Below are 11,767 nucleotides of genomic sequence, written 5' to 3'. Positions count from 1 at the left end.
TTATTTACTTTCTTTTATAAGTTGGTAAAAAGAACTCACTTTCTCTTATTGCAAAAATCTAAAATGAATCTCATCTTTCTTTTGGATGCTTAAAAAGAACTTCATCATTTTCTTTTGGTGCCTAAAATAGGCTTCATTTTTCTTTCTTGCAGGATTAAAAAGAACAACAAACCGAAATCTTTCTTTTATGCAAGTTAGGAATCACATTCCTTTGGGCTCTAAAAAGAACAAAACAAACTTTGCAATTTTTGCATAAAGTTAAAATTGAACATCATTTTCCTTTGGTGTTGATTAAAATGAATCTCATTTTTTCATTTGGGAGTTGAAAAACAACCTTCACTTCTTGTCAAAAAACTTTTCAAGATTGCAAAGCCGTTGTTATTTATTTGACGAATTTTCTTTGGTTGACTAGGATTTCTTTGAATTTTGCTATCTTCACACATTTCTATATTGGGATAAAAAGAACCACATGTCTTCTAAATAGCTTGTAGAAAACAACTACAATATGGGATAAAAAGAAAGCATGTACTCTGTGTCTTGAAAGTGGTAGGCACATGCTCTCCCCTTAATTAGGTGATCAAAAAGCTAAACCCACTCTTTAAAAGCTTTCTTTACTTTAAGCATTTACAAATTTTAGAAGGCCTTCCCTCCCAAGTTGCCCTTAGGGCGCCATTAAGGCTGGTGAGAGGGGAATGACCTAAGTGGGAAACGACTTTATCACCAAGTATTCAAACCTACTATAATCAAATGTGGAGGCTGATGAAAATCCCCTCCACCGATTTTTCTCAGTGATTAGTCTTCCCCCAATATCTTTAAGATACGTAAAGCCTTTGTTCTAAAGGTTGGGAAGCCTTGTGAGGGAGTTTATCACTGAAGACTGAACGAAATCCTTACTACGAACCTTAGCATTAGAAGATTTGAATTGAGTCAGTTGCCACACATTGTAAATATCATAGTGAAAGGGTGGGGAAGAATCCACCCCCAAGATCACTCACCATATATCTCCAAAGATAACTACCTAGTTGTGAAGCAATTCACTTTGGTTTAATTTTTGGTAAAATGTAGAAAAACAGGCGCCCCCTAGGGGGTGACAAGGCTGTTTGAGCTGATGGAGTATCAAGACTAGTGGGCTATGATATTGTTAATGACCTTTGAATAAAGAGTTTATTTGAGATGTCTTCTTTGTAATCCAAACTAGTGAAAACATCGTTGATTTGAAAACATCCTCAAAAGAACATACACTATTTATTTTGCATAGACAAATTGTTATCACTTCTATCTGCTGTGTTTTCAAATTATTTTATCAAAAAATCATCCATCATATATATATATATTAAGCACAAAAAAAATTATTTCTAAATGTCTCAGCGAAATCATCAAAACAAAGTTACCAGGACAGTTAGCGCGTAGGAGCAACATCCTAGCGCATCTCAACCATCTGATAGCGCATTCCAACCAACAGTTAGCACTTTCATCACTCACATTAGCACATGATCAATATCATACTAGTAAGAACTTAGATAGCGCTTTCCAACATCACTGTAGCGCATAGGATCATCATTCTAGTGCATCTGAAGCATATTATAACACATTTGTACCAAAAATTAGTGCCTCAAAGGGACAGATTAGCGCATAACCGATTCAACAATTGTGTTATCAAACAATATAAAATAATGCATCTGAGAAGCAACATAGTGCGTTTGGACCATTTTGTAGTGCTTTGAGGGCATCCTTTAGCGCATCAGGTTTTTGTTCTAGCGCAAGATCAAAATTGGCGAAAAACAGAGAGAAAAACAATCACCTTGTGAAATTTTCATCAACAGTTTCGGATACCCTTTTAAGTCCTCTGACAAATCCAAAAACAAAATTGCAAAGAAGGATCATAAGTGAGAAATTTCCAAATCCAAATAAGCACCCTTAGAAAGAGATATCAAATCTTCAACTATCTTAAGATCATATTTCATCAAACAAAATTGAGGAGTACCAAAAACAATGATCAAAGGTCCCACCATCCAACGAATCCTATCAAAACAATACCTAGTTAGGTTCTCAAGTTGTCAAATTAAGTTTCTAGATCATGAAACTTGATTCATATCATTTGGCACACTTTGTCGTAGAAGCGAATCAAACTAAACTTCTACTTGACAAGTAAACTTGATTTTCCAAAATGAAGTATACATATCTAACATCAACATCAACATTGATAATTTGTGTATGACCACTCCCCATATTTTTAGAAGAAGTCTTCATCAAAAGAGTAAGTTGAAGAGGAGATAACCTAGTTCTAAGTCACTTATCAAGAGGATTAAATTTCTCTATATCGACCATTAACTCTTTAAATCACATCGCACATTCTTGCATCATATGTGGTTGTATATCCAAGGAAAAGCCAACAAATTTGACAAAGAACCTTTGAGAAGTAGGGCTTACGTTAAAAAAGCAGCATTGAACCAACACCTTAATAAGGGAGGAAGGATTAATCCTGCGTTGTTTCCAAAGTTTCTTATCACTTACAACGAAGAATGACCTGAGCCACCAACTCCACCAAGAACCTCAATAGAAGAAGAAGAATTCACTATTATAGAGATATATTAATGCCCGCTGTCACTCGATCTTAGAGAAACAAAAAGAAGAAATCACGACCAGAATCAAGCATGAGTTGTAGATTGTCCAATCCTTTTGATGAATATGCAATATGGGAGAAACAAAGATCACTGAAGAGCTTCTCCAAGAATGTCAAGAGAATGCGGCTTTCCAAAAATTCGTAGAAAGACTTATAAAAGAAGATAAGAAAAAAATCTACTCATGCTAACTAGTAAAGGAGTCAATATTCCTAAGGATTTTGACAAAAAAAACTTAAGGAATACAAATGAGAGAATTTCAAGAACAAGGGTAAGAAACTATGCTTATCAAGAACAACTAAGAGAAGAAGAAGCACATGATCAAGAAAATATACGCAACCGAGATCACACCCATGAACAAGATAACATTCACGAACAAGACAATACTCTCAATCGGGACAATTTTAATGAACGAGGGGAAATTCCCCATCAAAGGACAAATGCACCCCTAGGTGTTCTTACACAACTCCAAACAATTCAAAGACAAATGTAGGACACACAACAAGGGATGATAATACGATACTCATTAGACCACATTTGTCCTTATCCTTTTCATAGGATATTAAACATGGTATCTTTTCCCCCAAATTTAGATATATCAAAGTATGACAAATACGATGGTAAGAGTGATCCCCGTGATCATGTTTGGAAATTTTGTACTATGAGCTTGGAGTTTTCTCACAATGACACATACTTAATGAGATTATTCCCAAGAAGTTTGGGAGGGAAAACAATGGAGTGGTTGTCAAAAGTCACACCTCCCATTAGATCATTTGATGAGTTGGTAAAAAAATTCATAACCCAATACTCCTATAACATCCAACACGCAATCACCATGCTTGATGTGTGTAATACGAAACAAAATAACAATGAAACATTCATGGTGTTTCTACAAAGATGGAGACACATGGTCGCAAGGTATCCACGAGATGTGTCTGAAAAGGTAAAGATGGAAATCTTCATAGACAATCTGAATAGTGAAATGAGTTATCATCTCAAACTACAATGTATGCCATCTTTTGCAAAATTAATTGAAAATGGTATCCAAGTAGAGGAAGCTTCCATCAAGAAAGGAACCTTGAAGTTATTTAAAGAAGGTGTTAGTTCGTCAAACAGTAACATCTTTAACAATCCAAACAATAACAACAATTCAGACAAGTCCAAATTTTGGACAAGGAAAAAAAATATTGTTAATGATGGGGTAATCGATGTCAACAATGTAAAGTCTAAACAAACAACGTTGACTTTATCAGGCAACCCACCATCCAATAATGATCAAAGAAGTTCTAATCAAGGCACTAACACTTATCAACGAAATACCAACCAAGGAGCTTCAATATCAAACAACAAAAATCACCAACAACCAGGGAACAACACAAACCAAAGAGGCAACACTAATACTTTTCCATATTGATGAATATACACACCATTAGAAAAAAACCTTAGAATCAAAATTTTGAGAGCTATTGGCAAATAAGATCATCACATTGCCAACTATAAGCAACTTTGAACCCCAAGTCAAACCACCATGGTGGAATGACTCAGATTATTGTGATTATCATCGAAACAAGAGGCATAACATAAATGATTGCATGAGGTTGAAGAACATAGTTCAAGACATGATAGACAAGGGCAACTTAACTGTCGATGGTCATAAAACCAATGGTGACCATGAAGCTTTCAAAAATCCTCTTCCCAATTATGACAAGGGAGTAGCTTCAACGTGAAACAACACCAGAGGAGATCATATTAATCACATATACGAAAACACCACCAACCACATGTCAACATATGACAATCAAGTGAATGTCATAAAAATCAAAGACAAACAAGAACATGCGTCGATAAATGTGACAAAAAGAGCGCATAAATATGTCTTGAAGGGGAACACATCAACATCAACAACTCTCCCTAAAACTCAATATAACTTGGTCTACCAACTATGGAGAACACATGTTCAGATATCTATACTTGAGTTGCTCAAACTTTCACCAAAAAACAAGGATATCTTGGAGCAAGCTCTTATCGAAACAACCATTCCAAATGATCTGGATATTGATTGATTCCAAGCCATGTTGGCCCATATGAAGGTTCCACATAACATATCTTTTTTTGAATACGATGATGTCTCTTTGAATCATCCGCATAACACCCCACTACATATCGAGGTCTTAGTCTATAAACATCGGGTAAAAAGAGTATTAATAGATGGAGGAGCTGGTCTCAATATATGTACTCTAAAGCTTATCTCTGCATTGGCCTTCTGTGAGAAGGCTATTGATCCCAAAAAGAAAATCACTATTAAAGCCTATCATGATGAAGAAAGATCATCCGAAGGAACAATGATACTACCCATTCAGGTAGGTCCTGTACAAAGAGACACCATGTGCCAAGTCTTGGACATAGAATTGACATACAATATACTATTGGGTCGTCCATGGATCCATGAAGTGCAAGCGGTGTGCCTTCCACATACCATCAATGGATCAAGTTCCCCTACAATGGATAGGAAATTTTAGTATCTGCAGATAATAACCCTTTTTAGTATTTTAATTCTATGAGGGAAGCTCAAGATAACCTGATTGATCACAACAAGGAGGCCCCAGTTTCCTCATCATCCAACCATTAAGAGGAACTCAAGTCCCTATTCATGAACTTCAAGCAAAAGATGAAAATAAAGGACCAAGGCATGGGGGAGTACTCTTTTGAACCTTTGCGTCTATCTATTTTGCCAACTTCACCAAGGTCTTATGGACAACTTTCCACATCAAGACATCAGGAAACACTGGCTGAAGAATCAGAAGATAAAGACATCCTTAGCTGGCTATACAAGGATGAAGAAGAAATCGAAGCTGGTACCAGAGAAGTAGTCATACCAACAAAACAATATGGAAATGTGTTCCAGATCATGCAATGAATGGGATACAAAGGAAAAGGACCTATTGGCAAGTGTTAAGAAGGCATCATAGAACCCATACAACTTCGTTGACAATTTGAAAAAGACAAAACATGACTTGGGTATGGCCAACATGTTCCACCTGTGCAAAAGAAAAATCACCATCAAAAACCTCAATGGAAAGAAAAGACAAAACACAACGAAGACTCATGGCAAGAAGCACTAAACCAAGTAGTAGAAAAGACAAGGAAGGAGCAAAAGCATGAAGAAAATGAGAGACGACAAGAAGAACTTGCTATTCAAAGGGATGAAGCTTCTTATAAGAAAGTACATCATGTACAAGAACTTGATCAAACCAAGGTGGATCCACAACCTAAAGAAATTGCTACTCACAGAAAGGAAATGATGTATGAACAAATTCAAAGAGCACAAACAAGCATCGATCCCGAATTAGAACAAGCTACTAAACTTGTGTCAATTATCAATGATCTTTTCTTACCATACAATATACCTGTTAGAATATAGTGATTCTGAAACTGATTTGAATGAGTATGAGTGGGATAGTTGTTCTGATGTTACTAAATATATTGAGGTGGATACAATGCATGCATACACATCCATTTCTCATGAGGGACAAGGCTCATGATATCGATCGTTTGAATTCGGACCACAACTATGAGGCTAGTGAGAATGAGAAACGACAATACAAACAAGGCAATGTCGAGGAAAATACAATCAAAGACCTCAAGAATATCATAGACCTCACCGATATTCCAAAAAAATATGACGATGTCTCCATCATGACACTTACAACAACTGATCTTAACCTGCCAAAGGACTCCTTACCACTCATATATCCTGACCTCATAGACTAGGAAGAACCCGAACATTGTGATATACCAATATTCCCGAATGACAAATCAATTGTTGAATGCCTATGCTTAGTCAACCTGAAAAATGCTCCACTAGTGAACAACATAACGATATCTGCAATCAGGGGAGTGCCAAGACTCTCAGTCGCAAACCCGAAATAAAAAATGGATCTAATGGTGAAAACCATTTAATGGTAGTGTTAGATCATAAAAACAAAAAAGTAAAAATAAAGGACGTATCTAAAGGTGAAAACCTTTTTGAGGCACCTAAAGATGGGAGAGTTGACACTCTTCCTGAACATTATCGGGAGAGGTCATCAATCTTGATTATGCAAACTCAATCAATAAATATCGACACTGAAGCAACAATCAAACACATACATCTGGCATAATCACTCACATAAAAAGAACAACCAGATTTTGTCAAATTCTTCAAGGAGAAGAAAATCAATTTTGCTTGGTCTTATGCCGACATGCCAGGATTAGATCCGAATCTAATCATGCATCACTTATCCATTTCTCCTGGAGATAAACCTATCAAACAAAAATTAAGGAAGATGAATCCACATGTGGCATTATTAGTCAAAGCAGAACTGAAGAGGTTATTAGATGTCAGATTCATACGACCTATAGACTATGCTGAATGGATCTCAAATACTGTATGAGTTTCCAAACCAGATAAAAGCCTAAGGGTTTACATGGACTTCAAAAGACCTAAATAAAGCATATCCGAAGGATGACTTTCCTTTGCCAAGCATCGAAACTAGTGTTGATCTAACAACAAGGCACACAATGCTATCTCTCATGGATGGCTCCTCTGGCTATAACCAAATCAAGATAGCCCTAGAGGATGAAGATAAAACTGCATTCTCCTGTCCAACACCCACTACCAGACCAACACCCACTACAGGTGGAATTTATAGATATGGATGTGCTCACTATCACACCCAAGCAATGGAACCTATACTTTGATGGGTTCTATATACAACATGGATCGGGTGTCGGCATCCTGTTCGTCACTCTAGAGGGGCACACAATTCCAAGATCTTACAGACTAATGTTTCCATGTACCAACAATATTGCTAAAAATGAAGCCTTGGTAAACAAAATCAAAGGGGTCGTAGAATGGAGAATCATAGAACTAAGAGTCTATGGGGATTCTCAATTAGTTATCAACCAGATCAACAATGACTATCAGACGAAAGATGATAAGCTGATGCCTTACAAGAGAATGGTGGATGACTTCAAAAAGTACTTTGTACACATTACCTTAGAGAAAATTCCAATATTGGACAACAAAGCTGCCAATGCGATGGCCATTATCACCTCTCTTCTACAAATTCCAGATAAATAAAATTGTTACGAATTCTTGGTGAAGCAATTGTTTTTCCCAGCCTGTGACAATTCTGCATCCCAAGTCATCTGTGCCTTGACTGGTTTTGATTCCCCTCTATACGGGAAGATAGATAACTATCTCAAAAACAATACTCTCCCACTCGACCTATATCACAACCAATAACAAAGCTTCATTCGACAAGATGCTCGCTATACCTTAACTGTTGACACAATTTACCATCGAGGTCTAGATGGTACTCTTCTTCGATACCTCAATCGTAACGAATCTGACTCTTTACATGAGCTTCACAAAGGTATTTGTGGTGCGCATTCAAGTGGTCCTACTCTCACCAAGAAACTTCTAAGAATGGGATATTAATGGCCAACAATGGAAAGAGAATCTTATCAATTTTCTAGGAAATGTCCTAAATGTCAAATTCATGGTAACCTCATACATGCACCGACACAAGAGCTACAACCATTAACCACATCTTAGCATTTATTTCAATGGGGACTTGATCTGGTAGGAAAAATTTATCCTTCCTCTTCAAATAGACATAAGTTCATTATCACCCCACAGCTTACTTCACCAAGTGGATCGAAGTAGTCCCAATGACCACCGTGACTGAAAAGTAGATCTCATCATTCATCCTCAACTATCTTATTTGTAGATATGCCATTCCTAGTTCCATCATCACAGATAACGAACGTCCTTTCAAGAATCAAGATGTGCAAGAGCTATGCGAATGATTCAAAATCCAACATCGCTTTTCCACACTGTACTATCCACAAGGAAATGGCCAAGTGGAAGCATCTAACAAAACAATCCTGAAAAATCCTCAAGAAAACAATGAATGATATTGGCAAGGATTGGCATATAAAACTCAATCCGACGCTTTGGGCCTACAGAACAAGCATCCACACAACTACAGGGGCTACACCATATTCATTGGTGTATGCTTAAGAAGCAATTATACCTCTTGAGGTAGAAATCCCATCTCTTCGACTATCTTTGGAGGGCCTCATATCAGACGAGGAATATCGAGTGAACAGGTTGCAGGAACTAGAGCTTCTTGATGAAAAGCGACAATGTGCCTATGACCATCTCAAGGCATATCAGGAAATGAATGTGCAAAAGATATAATCACAAAGTCATCCCAAGGGATTTCAAAGTCGGTGATCTAGTCCTAAAACAAAATCCCAGAAATCTGCAAGATTGAGAAAAGAAGGGGAAGTTTGAGCCCAACTAGTTGGGACCCTTTGTCATTATATCAACCTATGGATCAAGAGCATATTAGTTGTCAACTTCACAAGGGGACACGCTCGCCGAACCAACCAACAACATCCATCTGAAGAAGTTATATACTTGAGTCGTCCAATGCACGGATCAAGCAAAAAAGCAAAAAAAAAAAAAAGTATCAAAAATTGTTACTATGGTGAAAACCTGGCAAATAGGCACCTTGTGACACAAACAAATAAAAAAAATCAGAAAAATGCAAAAACAATAAAAAACAAATCAAAAAGTGTAATAAAAACAAGTGGTGAAAACTTGGCCACAAGTGCTATTTGTGAGAGAACAACTCCTCTATCTATTTGTACTCACATCATATCTTTGATCCATATGATCTCAACCCATAGCCATTCTAGAACACTTACACACAACATTATCCCATACATACTTAGCGTAGTCACTATCCTTCATTCTCTAACAGTTATCTATATCATATCCCACCGTGTCTTGGTGATCAATGTATATCCCTAGATCGACAAGTATCCATAACTGGGGGAAGCATTCATCTCGCTTTAGCATTTAGACAACAAATAAGGATCACAACATAATAGGGAAACCATTGTCAAAACTTCTCATCAGACTAGAAAACATCATCATTATCCACCTACAACTTCAACACACACACGATGGATGATTTATTTTGAAATGTGATTTGTTTACATTTGGCATGAAGTTTTGACTATTTGTATCTTGATTTATGAATCATTAGATATCCTGAGCTACTCAAGGATGCACTGAGCTAGAGAAGCAATAGAGGAATCTGATATTTTTCTTTGGTTTTTTGTCTGTGAGGTGATCATTCGTATGGTGCAAATTTATCCGGAGACATGATTGGAAACATATCATTGAAGACATTTTCCATTTTGCACATAAAAATGGTTAACTCTTGTTTGTTTTACGCAAGTAACACTCAGGTCATCTTGGTTCAATTATACTTCAATGCTTGTATTATCTTGCAATATCAAAAATCATGTAAGGTATACTTAGGTCATTATGGTTCAATTATACCATGATGCTTGTATTAACTTTCAACATATCAAAAGCTCAATGATGACAAAAAGAGCACAAACAAGTGACTAATAGGAATGGCAATGAAAAAATTAAAGTGATCATGTAGTTGCATATCATCTTAAACTTGCAGTAAGTTACATGTCATTTTAAATATTGCATTAGTCTCATATCATTATCATTATCGTTTACATCCCATTTTCAAGATACATATCCTATCATTATCATTATCATTTACATCTCGTTTTCAAGATACATCTCATATCATTATCATTATCATTTACATCTCATTTTCAAGATACATCTCACAATCATAACATTCAGGTAACATCACATCCTGTATGAAAGTAAACATAGCAATGCATATCACAAACACCTATTCATCAAGAACCATGCATTCACATCATCATATAAATCAACATTAAGAGATCAAGAACATCATTAATGTCTAAGCATCTAATCATCCTCATAGTATCATTATATCAATTAATGCAAATCATAAATCAATCATCATCAGTGACACATCACATGTGGATCAGATAAAATCAATGCCATATATCATATATATCTTGCAAAACTATCAAAATGTATAATGGGTAGCATGTCTATCAATACAACGAGACAAATCTCTCATGTATGACTATCTCCTAAGGTAGAAGTGTAGCGTCGTAAATTGTACGCACTTGCTACGGTGGTACAATTTCACACCTAGTTTAGCACCTGCCTTGGCGCATTTTGCATTTTGCATCGCATTTCTCCTTTAGCACTTAATTAATTAAATTAATTAGGTCTAAGGTTCTATTTTATCATCTCCCATATCATAAAGTTGGGCCCTTTTCATTAAAGTGTGCCCCTTTCATTTTATTCTTCCAATGCATCATTTAATCTAAAACCCTAATTAGGTCCTATTTTGAACTTGGGGGCTTGATTTCGGGGGTCAAAACATCTCGAAATCAGCTGTAACTTCAGGATTCGCTCTAAAATCATCATATCCGATGGCCCTGAAAATTTGGTGAAAAGTTGTCGGGACCATGGCGCCCGGCGTGCACATGGTCCCGGACATTTTTCCCGAAATTTTAGGAGCACGATCCAATCATAAAATAAAGCTTAACCCCAAGAAATTGGCAGGATATTCAATCTCTAGGTCGGCCTAAAGTTGGAATTAAGACCTAGGGTTTCATATATAAGAGCTCTCTTTCTTCATTTGAAGGGATGGGATTTTTGGCTTTGAGGGACCTTCTATGCAGCGAAAGAGCAGATCTTTGAAGACTTCAACAACATTCAACATCCTTCTATCAAGCATTTATCAATTTCATTCATCCATTTAGGGCTTGGAAGACATTGAAGAACAATAGGAGATTACCGACTGAAGATTGGCTTGTACTCCTCCCTTGAGGGTTGGGTATGATTTCATGTTGTTTTCATGTCTTTGCATAAGCTTCAATATATCCTTTATTCATGCTTTAGATTACTTTGCATCTTGATTTAGAGCATTTACATTATCATTTACAAGCAATTAGGGTTTACTTTCTAGGTTGCTCTAGTTTGCTTTCTTGCATTTAAGGACCTTGCACACACACTAGGTCTCCACACACAATACATTTTACAATACAACTTGGCTATTCGTGGAGGTGGAAATCACCGAAGCGGGGGTTTGACTAAGGCAAAACCCTATATAGCCGCCCACCACACCTTTTCAGATATAAGTGCAGGTTTTGGAATCCGGACGACGCCGCAAGTTACA

This window comes from Cryptomeria japonica, chromosome 6 (assembly GCF_030272615.1).
Source record: "Cryptomeria japonica chromosome 6, Sugi_1.0, whole genome shotgun sequence".
NCBI classification, from domain to species: domain Eukaryota; kingdom Viridiplantae; phylum Streptophyta; class Pinopsida; order Cupressales; family Cupressaceae; genus Cryptomeria; species Cryptomeria japonica.
The sequence above is the reverse complement of the archived record's forward strand: the minus strand, read 5'-3'. Positions refer to the sequence as shown.